Here is a 16,336-nt window from a genome sequence, read left to right on the forward strand (position 1 = left end):
TCTTCCTCGTCTGACTCAAGTGAGAATGATTCTGGTGCATCAGGAACCGGCAGTCCTTCTCCGTGGGGTACTGGGCGTATAGCTGATGGAATGTTTGGATAATGCACAGTCCACTTTTTCTTCTTTGATACACCTTTCCCAACTGGAGGCACCATGCAGAAGTAACAATTGCTGGTATGATCTGTTGGCTCTCTCCAAATCATTGGCACTGCAAGAGGCATAGATTTCCTTTCTCTGTTCAACCACTGGTGAAGATTTGTTGCACAAGTGTTGCAGCATATGTGTGTGGCCCACCTCTTGTCCTGATCTCCAATTTTGCAGCCAAAATAAAGGTGATAGGCTCTCTTAACAGAGTGGTTGTACTGCGCTTTTGTGATGCAAAAGTCACTTCACCACAAACATAGCAGAATTTATCTGCACTGTTCACACAAGTACGAGGCATCTCTGCTCACTTTGGCTAAACTGAAATGTGTCCCTTTGCAAAATCAAACACTGACAAATAAGAGAGCATGACACTATGATTTCTAGAGCTGATATAGGGCAATTTATTCAGCAGAGTGATGTAAGCTCGTTATGATTGCATCATCCATGACTTCTAGGATAACATGATGCAATTCATATCATGTATGATTGCAATACCAGCTTCAGATTGCATCATTCATTGTTTTGCCTAAACAGCAAGTACTGTCCAAACCCCAGTCAGATTTATTCATAGATCCAGTCAAAGATGTATTTTAGTCATTCTGGTTTAAATTGAGATCCCTTCCCTTTATAACTCACTATCCTCCGCCATTCCCAAGTCAAGGGTCGTATATACTGACCCAATAGCATATCTTGAAAACTAGAGCCAATCAACAATTTTAAGCATCATTTTCATTCTCAGTGACCCAGAATTAGTAAAGTTTGACTACATTTATTTCAGAAGCATTTGGCTGTAGAGCAGTGTTATCCTGTTTTCAACTTTCACTGAGAGAAAGTTTGTTACCTTTTTCTGGTGAAGTGACAGAAAACAACTGCAGACCACCACTGTACCAGCAATTCAGAAGAGCTTTTTTTTTTGGGGGGGGGGGGGGGGAGAGAAGTATATGAGCTCAGAGGTCTACATTTCCAATAAACTGTGTTCAGAAATGGCTAAGTAATAGAGAACCACTATGAGAGGAATGCTACTAAAAACATCAGTATTCAACTGCAGGAGACTTTCATCAGTGCTCTTGCAGAAGATTATCTGTTTTCACACAGTTCATGTTACTATTAGACCTAAAAAGCTGACGTTCTACTTTCAGTTACATTTGCAGCCTTATCAGGCATGGGGTGGTCACATGCCCCCACCCCCCCAACCTTTAAATTGTGCCACCACCAAGGGTCATCTCTGCCTGGAAATAGCCTGTTTTCTTTTCATTGCTCTCTTGCCGGAATCCATGACTTTTTGCCACTGTTTTCTCTTCCATTTGCCACACCCCATGAAGAACAGAAACCAGAAACAGGAGTTAATGCCCAGTAATTTCAACACAGATTTCCTATCAGGAATCCAACATATCCCAAAAAAGGGATTATGTCACATTTGCTTCCCCAGCATGTTCCCCCATCACATGGCATCAACACAAATGTCTTCCACAATATATTGGAGAGATGAAGGTGTGTGCTGAAGAGCCACTGCTCCCTGTCAGCACTCTTCCTCCGACTTTGTATTTTCCACTCATTCAGTACTGCTTTGTGCCCCATTACACTACCCAGCCAAAAGGGAGTATTTAATTTGCATAGACACAATGAATATGCTTGGGCTTCAAATATACCTTCCTTAATATGGAAGTTAAGTGACATGTAGCTGCAGTTTGAGGTCATTAGTAGTTTTCTGATTTAAAGAAATACATCCAGTTGCTAGGATATTATCCATATACCTTCCTTGATTGCTAGGTATACCCAAGGTATTAAACATTAAAGGCCAAGATTTCCAAACTCCAGCACTATAGTTAGACTTGTAAATTCATCCTTAGGGGCCCTAAATAAACCTTTTGTTTTTCAGAGGTGCTGAGTACCCAAAATTCTTATTGTTTGGTCCCCAGTAATACAGCATGCTACTGCAAATAAATATTATGTATCAATTTACAGAATCCCCCTTGGCTTTTGTGTTTAAATGAAGTCAACATGAGGGCACAAGAAGTGTGACAACATCCTTTTAACCTAACTTCAGCAGAGAACCTAAAAAATATCTCCCACTCTCTGACCTCCACGTGCAGCAGCCAATAGCATCAATTCACATATTTTTGGGGGGTGAAGGGAAGGAGGTGGCAAATTTCAGCTTCTGCCCCTCCCTGCCAGGACCCCACATCTCCCTCAGCTGGGTAGTCTCCCCTCTGTACCACAGGTGGCACTGGTATGTTCACGGTAGAGTCACATTCTAATGAACTCCCCATCACTCCACTGTACAGGAACAGACTCCCCAGTACTCAAGGGCACACCACCATTTGGCCCAAACATCCCTCAATCAGGACAGAGGCATGACCAGGCCAAATTTGAGTGGCATTGCAACCCCGTGCACCAGATCACAAGCCACTCACTGAAATTTGGCCTGGCAACCCCTTCTTCTGTCAAATTTCAGTGGCACTGAGGCCATGCAGTTGGGCAACACTCCAGACTATACCCCAATATAGTCAATTAAAATCAGAGCTATTTTGATAAAAAAAAAAGTTTCATTTTCAACCAACTCCCCTGCCCCCCCATTTTTAAATGAAGAAGTTGGCCTGCTCCAGTTCTAACCCTCCCTGTAGTTATTGATCCCTCCATCTCATTCCTTAGGAGGACCAGATCCCCACACAACTTCACTACTGTCCTGTAATCCCATCCCTCAAAAGTCATCACAACCAGGCATTTCTCCCAACCACTGTCCTCTCTTCCCAACCTGCCTTTTCACTGCTGTCCACTCCATCTCTTTGCCACCACTTTTCTTGTCCACGTACATACATGGCAGCCCATTAAGCCTCACAACAATCAAGTAGCATCAGCAGAAAGATAGGTTGTATGTGGAATGCATGCCCATGTATTGGGAAGAGATCAGCAGTAGGAAGGCAGAGTAGAACAGGACAGATCCAGAAACACAACAGTGGTACCCTAACTCACCCAGCAATATCGTCAATTTATCCAGCTACACACACAACCCAGCAGAAGAGTCTGTCCTATCTCAGGGACTCTTTTTGCCCCAGCACCCCCATGAACATGATACAGTTCTGTGGTGATCTGGAAGCCTACTTTCGCCGCCTCTGACTCAAAGAATACTTTCAAGATAACACTGAACAGTGCACTGATACACAGATAACCTCCCACCAACAACACAGGAAGAACGAGTCCACATGGACTCCTCCTGAGGGTCGAAATGACAGTCTGGACCTATACATAGAATGCTTCCACCGATGTGCACAAGCAGAAATTGTGGAAAAACAACATCGCCTGCCTCATAACCTAAGTTGTACAGAACGCAATGCCATCCACTGCCTCAGAAACAACCCTGACATTGTAATCAAAGAGGCTGATAAAGGAGGTGCTGTTGTCATCATGAACAGGTCTGACTCCCAGACGGAGGCTGCCAGACAACTCTCCAATACCAAATTCTACAGGCCACTTTCCTCAGATCCCACTGAGGAATACACTAAGAAACTGCACCATCTACTCAGGACACTCCCTACACTAACACAGGAACAATTTAACATACCCTTGGAGCCCCGACCGGGGTTATTCTATCTACTACCCAAGATCCACAAACCTGGACGCCCCATCATCTCTGGAATTGGCACTCTCACTGAAGGACTATCCGGATATGTAGACTCTCTGCTCAGACCCTATGCCACCAGCACTCCCAGCTATCTCCGTGACACCACTGATTTCCTGAGAAAACTACAATGCATTGGTGATCTCCCAGAAAACACCATCCTAGCCACCATGGATGTGGAGGCTCTCTACACAAACATCCCACACACAGATGGAATACAAGCTGTCAGGAACAGAATCCCTGATGATGACACAGCACAACTTGTTGCTGAGCTCTGTGACTTTATCCTCACGCACAACTATTTCAAATTTGGTGACAATATATACCTCCAGACCAGTGGCACCGCTATGGGCACCCGCATGGCCCCACAATATGCCAACATTTTTATGGCTGACCTGGAACAACGCTTCCTCAGCTCTCGTCCACTCACGCCCCTCCTCTACCTATGCTACATTGACAACAACATCATCATCTGGACCCATGGGAAGGAGACTCTGGAAGAATTCCACCACGATTTCAACAGCTTCCACCCCACCATCAACCTCAGCCTGGACCAATCTACACGGAGGTCCACTTCCTAGACACCACAGTACAAATAAGCGATGGCCACGTTAATACCACCCTATACCGAAAACCCACCAACCGCTATGCCTACCTTCATGCCTCCAGTTTCCACCCCGGACACACCACACGATCCATCGTCTACAGCCAAGCACTGAGGTACAACCGCATCTGCTCCAACCCCTCAGACATGTAGGAGAACACTTCAACCTCCCTGGCCACACAATAGCAGATGTAAAGGTAGCCATCTTACAGAAAAAAAGCTTCAGGACCAGACTCCAAAGAGAAACTGCTGAGCTTCAGTTCATTTGCAAATTTGACACCATCAGATCAGGATTAAACAAAGACTGTGAATGGCTAGCCAACTACAGAAGCAGTTTCTCCTCCCTTGGTGTTCACACTTCAGCTGCTAGTGGAGGACCTCACCCTCCCTGATTGAACTAACTTCGTTATCTCCAGACTGATTCTTGCCAGCATATTTATACCTGCCCCTGGAAATTTCCATTACATGCATCCGACGTGGGCATTCACCTACGAAAGCTTATGCTCCAATACATCTGCTAGTCTTAAAGATGCCACAGGACTCTGTTGCTTTTTACAGATCCAGACTAACATGGCTACCTCTCTGATACTTGACAAGTTCCAGAAAGACTCCCAACCTGCCCACATGCCAGCTACCAGAAGCTTCCTCCCATACCTGGAGTACACCCGGTACCTAAAACAACCTACTTCAACAGTGACTGTTCAGGTATCAACCTATAGTGTATTTATGGCCTTTACTGAAGAAGAAATCAGGAAGCATTCTCCCCCCCACCCCCACCGCCCAAATGGGGATCATCTGGTCTTTCCTCCCCTTCCACAGTTGAGCATGGCTGAGATTGCTAGCTTTGGACACACACTGCAAGACAAAATATGTAGCACAACCTCATGATTCAAACTTCCTCATATCCTTATGTCAGGCTCCTTTTGTCTCAAGTATATTTGGTACTTTCATAGCATCCTGTGAACTAATCTTGCAGACTATACCAGTTAGGAGTGACATGTAAGTGTTGTGCTACAGAGAACCAGAATAGCTTAACACAGGAAGAGCTACAAGCTTCAACACGATTCAGCTCCCTCCTATTTGTAGATGAAAAAAGACACTTCACAGCAATAGATCTAGGTACATAACCCAGTCAGAATTTTAGGAGAATTTTTTTCTCTCTTCATTTTAGTTATCTGAAATGAGAAACATGGTTTTGGTGCAGCTTTGATCTGGAAATCCTAATTATAACCTGAACTCTAACTGTAAGCAATAGCTAATTAGCTTGCCACTATTTAATAAAGTACCATGCCATGGTCAACTTTAGCTGTTCAGTACTAAAAGTGAAATTTTCTGCAAGATAAGCTCATTTTCTTGTTCAACTGCACTGGAGACACTGCACTTAGAGTGTGTAATTATCACAGGGATTAAGGAAGAAAGCGAAAATAGCCATCATCAGGTTTCCAGAGAACAGTTTTTAGACCTAAAAGTTGGTCTTCACAGTAGTTTATTGTCCATTCTCCCATTGTATGAGAAACTTCACCTTCCTCTTTCATGCTCTAAATTGCTCTTAAGGTTGTTTGGATTTATTATTCAGTTTTCTCTCCTCTTTTCATCTCACCAATGGCTGTAAGGTAACAAAAAACGAATGGGAAAAAGTGGCCAAATTTATAGCTTGTTCTCCCTAAAAGCACAAATGTCAATATGAGAATAAAGGGGCATACAGTAAGGGAGAAGAAGGAGAGAGTTCAATGGGATAACAGGTTTCATGTCACAAACAATGAGGAATCTATTATCTTGTTTAAGAGAGATCCAGAACTAAAATAGCCCAAGTAATGATTATAGTAAGGTGCACTGGCAGATCTGAGTGGGCCAATACTTGTCTTCACTATCCACAGCTGCTCTAGCTTTCTGTCTCTCACTTTTGTAAGCGCCAACTAATCAAACTCTCTCACACACAAAGTTAGTATGAATATTAGAGACTTATGACAGCTGTTTCTCCCAAATTACCAGGTTCATTTTTGTTGCCAGAATACTACACTTATTCAGAAACTCCATAACAGTCAAGAACCATTTATCACACTATAAACAGTAAGGGAGAAGAAGGAGGCATATGGAGTTGTCCCTTAATAGTTATATAAAGGTGTTTGAAATTACAGTGGGAAAAAGCCTTACCAAAAGAGCATATCTGAATACCTAAGTACAATGTAGCCAAATAGAATCTCTTCCCTCATAACTTGTTTCTTCAATTTTTGAAAACCGAATTCGTGTGGGAACAAAATACGTATTTTCAAATGTGAAGTCAATGGGCTCCATCTTGTGAAACAAAAATCAGAAACAAGAGTTTCTAAACAAAAGTGCAAACACAAACAAACGGATTTCAGGAGTAGGAAAGAAGATAAAACTAATCAAAACAAACCGGTCACATTTGTGGTGGCAATTACGTAACTACAGTTCAAACCTCTAATACTCAAATTTTACAGTCAATTATTTGCACCCCACCTTCCCTTACCATTCACTAAAGCGCCCAGAAGCTTGAATCTGTGTGCGCGCCCTTTGACGGGCTCTGCAAGACCAAGAAAACGAGCAGTAAGAATTAGAGGGGAAGCGAGAGGCGTGTTAAGTCTGATCTCCCCAACCGCAGCTGTGGAGTTCGCAGGAGTTGGGACTGTTTAAACCACCCCACGTCCTGTCAGCTTGGAAGCTTCTCAGAGAAACAACCAGGCAGCTGAACCAGGTGCTGTATCCCTGATTAGCCAGGTGCGCTGAGTTTGCACCAGTAATATTAACTGACCGTCATGGACCCAAAATACGCGATCAGTAACTAAAACCAACAAGCAGCCCTCCATGTCGCACAATTAAAGAGCAACCCTCCAGAGCTAGCCCTCAGTACACATCTCCCTCCACGCTGGGGCATAGCTGGTATTCAGAAAACGCGCTGGGTTTGTCATTGCTCACACGCACCGCTCCTGGGGATTCCCCACGCCCAAGGGGGAGTTGAGCGGTCATTCGGGATCCAGCACTAAGCATCCGAGATCTTTCCCTGACACTGCACCTAACCTAAGAGCTGGTTACTTGCACCATGCCTGGGTATGTGTATTCGCTTTCGCCTCCTGTGTTAATTGCATGCGTGTGGAAATCACTCACCAGCGGAGGGTTAAGTTTCTCAGTGAGCAGCCTTCCTAAGTGGCGGTGCAGGCTGTAAACCGGAGCGCTGGCATCTTCTCCCCATCCTTTTTGCCAGGCACTCCTCCAGACCTCGCCGATGAGCAGTCGAGTGGCAGGCAGCCCGGCTCTGCCTCTCTCTCTCCCTCCCGTCGTCGCGTCCCCCTCTCTGTGCCGGCTCTCACACTGCTCCCATGATGTCATCCAGTAGAAATCTGCCATGCTCAAAGGCTGGAATAATCCAGAGCAGAAGCAGAGAACGTGGTAGCCTCCTGCTGTAAATGTCACACACAGGCAGCACACCTGGAGGCAACCAAAGTTGCTGAGAGAGCAGTAGGGGGTAGATGGGAGCTGCAAAACGCCTAGGACTTAGATCACCTTTCTGTAAGCTACAAAACACCACTCCTGCAAGAGGGCTGCAGTCACTGACCTAGTGCCTGGCACATCCCAGAAAGATTTTGTAAAAAAAAAAAAAAAAAAAAAAAAAAAGCTTCATAACCCCACACTATTACCAGTAGCAAAGTTTTCAGTACTTACAGGCTGAAACAGAGTTTGGAAAAATGCTCATTGAAACAAACAGAACTGGCATGCTTTTTAATGGAGAACAGGAGAGAATAAAAATGGAGTATTATTGCATATAGAGGTCATTTTCCCACTGCAAGACAGATCAAGCCAGGTAGGTATTAAGCCTTTCCTCCCTACTTGATCATATTAGAATCTCAGCCATTGCGTATTACCTACATCCTCTCCCTTCCTCTGGGCACTTTTGTGACCTAACCAAGTTGCTCGAAAAAAAAAATTCTTCAGAACAATTTTTGAATGAAAAATGGCGCCTCTTGGCTAAAAGCCGGAGACAATTTTCTGTTAAAATTTTCCTTTTACAACCATTTTTTTTCAACTAAGTTTTCAGTTCTCTTTTAGGTAATAACTATATGGATTCTCAAATCCAAAAATACTTTAACTGAAAATGGTTTTGGAAAGGACAGTTTCATTTTTATTGAAATACTGAAAGTGTTTCATGAACATAAAAGGTTGTTACAGGGAGGAGGGAGAAAAATTGTTTTCATAAAGCTCTGAGGATAGGACAAGAAGCAATGGGCTTAAATTGCAACAAGGGATATTTAGGTTGGACATTAACTACTGGAATTAGGAAGTTTTTTCTAAACACTAAAATAAATTGCCTGGGGAGATTGTGGAATCTATGTCATTGGAGGTTTAAGTGCAGGTTAGACAAACCTGTCAGGGATGGTCTAGATAATATTTAGTCCAGCCCTGAGTGTAGAGGACTGGTCTAGAAGACCTCTCAATGTCCTTTCCAGTCCTATGCTTCTATGATTCTAAGACAGTTAAAGCCAATTTTTAAAAAGTTGTTTGAATGAAAATGTATTTACAATGTCACAAATTGTATTCTGGATATTTTGTTGGATCTGGTTCAAAACTGTCATATTTTATGCCCCCAAAATAATAATTTAGAATGGAAATACAAGATCAGCCTCAATTACTGCTACTGTGCTACACTAGGTTAGTCTTTTTTAATATTGCTGCATAAATGTAGGGTGACCAGATCACAACATGAAAATATCGAGACACATTGGGGTGCTGTCAGCCCTGCCCGCAGTCCACCCCTGCTCCTCCCAGGCGTCGCCCGCCCCCACTCTGCCCCAGGTCCTGCCCACTCACTGCCCCCCCACCCTTCCTCATCCCACGGCCCCCTGCTGGCTTGCTGCATCCCTGCTCAGTCCCCCACCCCCCCCGCTCGCCCACCAGCCTCTTCACCCTCCCCGCCCGCCACTCATCCCAACATCCCCTCTGCCGGGTGGGTGCTTGCCCACCTCTCTCCTCTTCCCACCCTCACTCCTCTCCCATTCCACTCCCTTCACCCCAAGTCCCCGCCCCTTCTCCACCTCCTCCCCTAAACACGCTGTGTCCCCGCTCCCCCCCCCCACCGGAAAGCGCTAAGTGCCACCAAACAGCTGTTAGGCGGCGGAAAGCACTGGGAGGGGGAGAGGAGCGGGGATGCAGTGCGCTGGGGGGAGAAGGAGGCAAGGAGGGGGGAACTTGGCTGCAATTTTTTTCCCAGGGGTGCTCCAACCCTGAAGCACCCACAGAGTTGGCGCCTCCCTCCCACTCACCTCTTTATCTGAATATCGGGACAAATGGCGTACCCAAATCGTACATTGATCAGGATGCGGGACAAAGGGGTAAATATTGGGACAGTTCCGATTTTATCGGGACATCTGGTCACCCTACATATACATAGCAAAATAGATTTCTTTTGTAATTCTAAAAAAGCGAATTGCTACATTTTCTTCCCCTTATCATTCGGGCACAATTTTTTTTCTCTATATTCTGGAATTACAAAGCTGAAGTTTTAAGTCACTAACTATTGTCTGCTTAAAAACTTTTCAGATACCAAGTCATGAAACAGTGATCTATTTTCTCATATACACATGGGATTGCAATCCTAAACCTTGGATATACAGTTGCATCATCATGATGTGTTTGCTCACTTTAGTTACTGTCCTCCTCACCATCATTGATGTTTAGTGAAGTGTTACTAGACTCATTAATTCAGTACTATTTCATTTCAATAGGTACACTTAGTGACAACACTCTGAAGTTCCTTAGGGCAGCAAATACAAGAAACAGCTGACAGCTGCTATCAAGTGAATAATGAGACAAAGACCCATTCTCTGATAGTTACAGACATAAAACAAGAGACAACAAGATAACACTTAGAGTGATATAATGAAATAAAGAAAAAATAGTATGAAACTATTAATTCAGATAAAAAGAGGCTGTATAAAAAGCGGTTCATTTTAGTGTCTTATGCTGAATGCCTCAGACATCTTATCAACTTTGGCTAAGCCATCAAGCCTAATACTTTTTTTTTAAACTGTGACTATTAAAAAAAAAGTTATCAGCTGATGTCTCTCAGAGATCCATTGAATTTCATCATTTCAGACAGTTGTGACTACAGAATACAACTATGAAGAGGTTTCTTTAAAAAAGAAAGGTTAAGTGCCTCGACCTGTAGGTACTTAGTGCTCCCAAGTCCCAGTTACTAGGGGATTGAGGGCTCTTAACATCTTTCAGATGGTGCTCAGCAGCGTACAGGGTCAGGCTCTTGTCTACACCTGTGAATTATTACAAAGTTCTTACCATTGTTAAAACCAGATCAGATTATTAATCATTACTCTAATTCTATCTAAATAGAGATTAACCCCCATAAAAATGAAGGTTATTTAAATGGTTTTAAGACTAAGGAAGGGGGTAATTTAAAAAAAAAACCCACCACAGAAGAGCAATAATTCAAAAGTACAAAGCCAGCATGCTGCCAAGGACTTAAACCTCATGCAACCTTGTTATAGTCAATGGTGTTTATGGACCTTCTGTTGGACAGGAGATAACACCTCATGTGGTAATCTAGTATTTCATACTTGGTAATGCTTCCCTCCTGGCTGTGGGGGGTTCACAGTTTCAGAGAAAACACTTATACTTATATCTGTATCCCAGCTCCAGAGATCCCAGGTTCGATCCTGCCTGCTGATGACTGCCGTCTGTTGGCATTACAATACACGTGCACAGCATAACTCCTGCTTTTCACAGTCTCCTCCCTGCCCCCCCCCCCAAAAAAATCACTTGTCACTGATGAGACAGTCCCACTTTGATAAAAACTGAAATGAGAAGTGGGTTCTAGCCCACGAAAGCTTATGCCCAAATAAATATGTTAGTCTCTAAGGTGCCACAAGGACTCCTTCCCCCCCCCCCATTGGGAAATGTAGTCTAAGGCTGTTCAACTCTCAGTCCACTTATAGGGCTATCATCATATTAAATGAGCAAGTGTCATTAATGGATTTTAGCCTCACAAACCACCCATGAAGTAGATCACTATTAATCCCATTTTATGGCTTGAGAAACAAGGTATATTAAGGGTCTTGTTTAAGGTCACAGTGGAAGTTTGTGCCTGAGCTGAGAACTAAATCTATAGACGCCCACTAGACCATCCTTTCTATGCATGATCATTGGGTAGGAGTTTGCATATCTAATGCCAAATTACCTACACATCATGCTTAAAAGAGCATATGTGGGGGAAAGGGGACCTTTCTATAAAAAGAATCATCAATGTAGTGATTTAACAAAATCACAAACTGGAAAAAAGGATAGCTTTCTAAGGGACTATTTTCAAAGAGCCAATTTATATAAATATACCTTACTTTCTATTTAGTGCTTATCTAGTCTACAAAATTCCCCATGTTAAAAATAAAAAACAACAACAACAATGGCTCTACTGAAGCATGGAATAGGGACACATTGTGTTGTTTATAGCATCTATTTTTGTTAGCTTTGTATATCTGTTTCTGTAAACTACCCCAGTTAAAGACCCAGGACCAAAACATTGGAAATTTGATCTGATATGAAATAAAGCTGCAAAAGACTAAAGGACTGCAAGTATCTGACTTTAAGGAAATATTTGCTGTAAGTTTGGTTTTGAAGAAGAGGAAGTCACCTTTGTCACATTAAAACAGAGCCTCTCTTTCATATTTAGTTGCTTAGGTGAAGATATCCTCCAGTGGAAATGTCCCTAATGGTGCTTTGAAGAGTTCCTAAATCAGAAATAAATGCACAAAAATAGCTTGGGGATGAATTCACTATTAAAAACGCACAAAGCCATAGAATGACTCTCTCTCGAAGTTTTACAACAGGGAGCCTTAATTCAGTTTAAGGTACTTCATATTATACGTCTGCTAGGATTTAAACTCAGACTTGCATGGCTTCCTGTTCAGCACCTGTTCTGAGGACATGACACTGGCTTCCAGTAACAAGTGTTTTAAGTTATTATTCACATTAGAGGCAATTCATGGAATACACCTGCTCACTGAACTGATTATACTCTGCATATATTACCTATGTATCTCTATTTTGGTCTTGATTTGCTGTCTGCACTCAGTGTAATCCACCTACAGACTGCTGTACTAAGTGTTTTGTTCTTTTTTCAAATTTTAAACCCCTGTATTGCATATTTAGCTTAATTTTGGTACTACACCAATGCAGAGAAGTGGAAGGGCTATTTGAAGAGGTGCACAGCTCCCATGCTGGTTTTCTCTAAATGTACCTTCTGGCCTGGGACAAAAGGTCTCCCCTTCTGCAAGTCAATGCTAAGTTAAGTACATGGCATCGTTCTCAAGTTATGAAGACTTATGTTTACAGATAAAGGTGTAATAGTCAAAGCAGAAATACACAGAAGAGATATATTAGTCAGTGTATGCAAGATACTAACTTCCTTTCTTCCTCTGTAAGTCAATTAAGTATATTCAATGTGTATACTCATGTAATTCCTTTTGTTGTAGGTTCTATAGCAGCCTGCTCCTAGATCAGGGGTCAGCAACCTTTCAGAAGTGGTGTGCCGAGTCTTCATTTATTCACTCTGATTTAAGGTTTTGTGTGCCAGTAATACATTTTAATGTTTTTAGGTCTCTTTCTATAAGTCTATAATATACAACTAAACTATTGTTGTATGTAAAGTAAATAAAGTTTTAAAAAATGTTTAAGAAACTTCATTTAAATTAAATTAAAATGCAGAGCCCCCCGGACCAGTGGCCAGGACCCGGGCAGTGTAACTGCCACTGAAAATCAGCTCGCGTGCCACCTTCGGCACGTGTGCCATAGGTTGCCTACCCCTGTCCTAGATGAAGTTTCTATTCTGAGGCACAGCTAGTCTCATCCTCTCAAATACAGATGAAAAAGACAATGCTCACTTTCAAAATAACACTAAGACAAACTGAGCCAAATGTTTAGCAAATTTTTTTTTGTTTGGGGCCAGATTGTGACTCCGATTCACCCCGTTGACTTCAGTGAAGTTACTTGTGAGAGGAACTACTTACCACTCTGTGTGCTGGAAGGGTCCTGCCCTAAATTAAGACACAAATCCTGAGTTACTTAGTTGGGTGCTAGATATCTCCAATGGGAAGGGAGGAAATGAATCTTTCCCCTCCACCCAAAGTATGAAACAGCAATGGAATCACTCCAAAGCCCAATGGTTGGAGTTGGCTTCAGGAGATCAGTTACCACAGTGATGAGCACTAACTAAATGTTACCTAGATAGATGCCGTTTCAACTAGAACAAAGATTTCTCTCAGAAATCTTGAGCTGATTAAATCAGTTTAAACACACACACACACACACACACACACACACTTTAGAATATTTACAGCATGTACGGCTGTACTTCTGACATCTCCCCCCTACCAAATCCAGGTTATCACTGTGCTAAAACTATTACAAAGCCACCTGACATATGAAATCTCATCAATCAAGTAACACGATTAAGTTCTCATGCTAACACAGTTATTGCTTAAAGTTAAAATAAGCGATTACTATTGTGACCAAGAGTGACCAAGAAATTTTAAGACGTTGAAATCACACACAAGGGAAGATAACATTTGCTACCCTTTTAATGTACAAAAGGTATGCTGAAACCCAATGTTCAATCAATATATCATCTTACCACAGAGAAATTTTGAAGGCTGCTAAATTCAATATGAAGCAGAAATTTGGGGGGAGCCTCAATCAATTCCAACTCCACTAGTCTACCTTTTAGGCTATGAAGTGCCTAACATCTCTGCCTTCACTAATCCACTGTTGTTGGAACTCTTGATAATCAGTTTTCACATAGACAACACTAGAATTAATGCCACTGTAGATGTGTATGAATGAGCCATATTATATTATTATCTCTCTCTCTGCTAATAATCATTTTGATGAAAGATGTTCAAGACAGTTCGGGGGAGGAGGGGGATGCCAATGTGGACGGGCGCCCGGGGCTGCTTATTGCGCTCTAACTCGCAAGTATAGCTATGTCCTGAGTCTCTCAGTCTAATTGAAGCTTCTCTCCCTCTTAACTTATGGCAATATGACAGCCACAGACCACATTGTTTATCATGTAGTAGGAACATGTCAGCTTTGTATTTTTTTTTTATTGAAATAAAATGCTGTATTTGCTACACACAAAATATACTCCAGTGCAGAGAATCTGCATGAGGGCATACACACCATTTTACGCCTTTACAGTCCCATATTAAGGGTTTCATTGATGCTTCAGGCCACCTTATGAAGGCTCTCTGCACTGGAGTGAACGTGAATCAGATGGACAGGGGTTCATTCCCTGTACATACATCATTTAAAGCTCCCCATATTGAATTCAGAGAGGCAGCAGCAATACCATTTTCAGATGCTGCTTTCATTGTACCACCACACATACACCCCTCTTTAGAAGTTTCAATCTCTGCCTAAACTGGAGATAACTCAGGAAGGTTTATATATGCACCTATCCAAGCCATATCCTGCTTCTTAAACCCCCCCCTCCTCCGAACACTTCTCAACAACAATGCTCAAGGAACAACCCTACCCCATCCTGTCTTGTTTATCCTCACAAGCATCTTCTCAACAACTGGCTCCCAACAGGGCCTCACTTTCTTGCTTCTTCCAGCTGCCCTTTCCATTACCTCCATGACCCAATCACCAACTGCTTCATGGCCCTTCTTCCTCTTGTTTACCCAGCTTCCTTTTTCCCCAGCACATCTTAAAAATGTAATTGCCCAGACTGTGGTTCCTCCAAAATACTCCTATCACCAAGCTAGGGAGTAAGGTAGAAAATCTTATAGCAACTGGGCGAAGGTAGGAGAGCAAATAGTCATTCTAGCTATCTAAGCATTTATGCAACTCATCAGCATGATAGTCAAGTGCTTAAGTTACAAGTTTGGCTAGAGTACCGAACCTGTGATAGATGATTGTTATAATTAAATTGTCTGTGAAATTGTAGTAGATTAACTAAGAAAAAACAACTCTGGAACTATCCAAATTGATCCACCAGAAGTCTGACAGACAAGCTCAAAATTCTAGTAAAATCCTAAGATTTTTGCTTGTATAGTTCAACCCCACAGCAGGATGGCAGGAAAGGGGTGGCCACTCTCTCCCTCATATAGTCCTCTATTAAATCTGATCTGGGAAAATGGGCTTTGCAAACACAGAACTTAAAGGCTGGTATCACAACATGAAGTGTTGCAATGAAAAAACTATCAAGTTATGACACCATTTGGGCACATGTTTGCTGACCAGTATGATTAGTACTTGTGCCCCATTCTTTACATTAGGCATAATAGCTGACTCTGAGCTAGCACTAGAGATAAGATAGCAATAGTGAGTGTATAAAAACTAAAATAGATTAGACAAGTTATTGTATTCCAAAAGAAAGAAAGAAAGAAAGAAACACCTCTACTCACCGGCTAAAGAAATACCCTTTGGAAATCTCTCTGATCAGGACACTGCATGTGCACCAGTGCTTATCCATCTGCAGAATTTGCCACATATCAAGTGCCTCACTTAGAAAAGATTCAGGTGTAACAGACTGCAAGAAAGATTGCACTAGCCCTGAATAAGGCAGGTTTTGAACTTCTCATTGCTCTTAATTTGCAGATACAAAACTGTTCTAACAAGCGGCGAACAGCAGAGGCTAACAGCGGGAGTTTGCCTGGGAGCTGTCCAAGAGGAGGTACGCTAAGTGCTGCATTAGGGGGGCTGTGTTGGTGAGTATCTGAGTGCCTGCTGCTGGGACAGTTGGTCAGTTTGACCGTGTGCTTGATTGCTTGCTTGTTTGTTTGAAAAGTGTGAATTGGGAGTGCTTTGTTCCAGGTGGGCCTTGAGTGGGCCTGACTGGTATATAAGGGCAGTCAGCAGCGAACCAGCTGAGCGGCGAACAGCAGAGGCTAACAGCGGGAGTTTGCCTGGGATTTCGCGTGGGGAGAGTGCACCGAGGCTTCCATCTG

At 42.7% G+C, this 16,336-nt stretch overlaps 1 protein-coding gene across 6 annotated transcripts in view; it reads right to left on the reverse strand.

Annotated features, from left to right (window-relative positions):
- Positions 1–7,737, reverse strand: part of MARCHF1 (membrane associated ring-CH-type finger 1) — a 462,831-nt gene extending 455,094 nt beyond the window's left edge. The window contains exon 1 of one of the 6 annotated variants that reach the window (XM_065596510.1): positions 7,494–7,737. The gene's annotated coding sequence lies outside the window, so the exon portion shown is untranslated. Of the gene's footprint in view, positions 1–6,858; positions 6,996–7,493 lie in introns of those variants that run through there. The other 5 variants (XM_065596507.1, XM_065596511.1, XM_042842135.2 and 2 more) reach the window with 5 other exon arrangements.
- Positions 7,738–16,336: the final 8,599 nt, after the last annotated feature.

This window comes from Chrysemys picta, chromosome 5 (genome assembly GCF_011386835.1).
Source record: "Chrysemys picta bellii isolate R12L10 chromosome 5, ASM1138683v2, whole genome shotgun sequence".
Lineage (NCBI taxonomy): Eukaryota > Metazoa > Chordata > Testudines > Emydidae > Chrysemys > Chrysemys picta.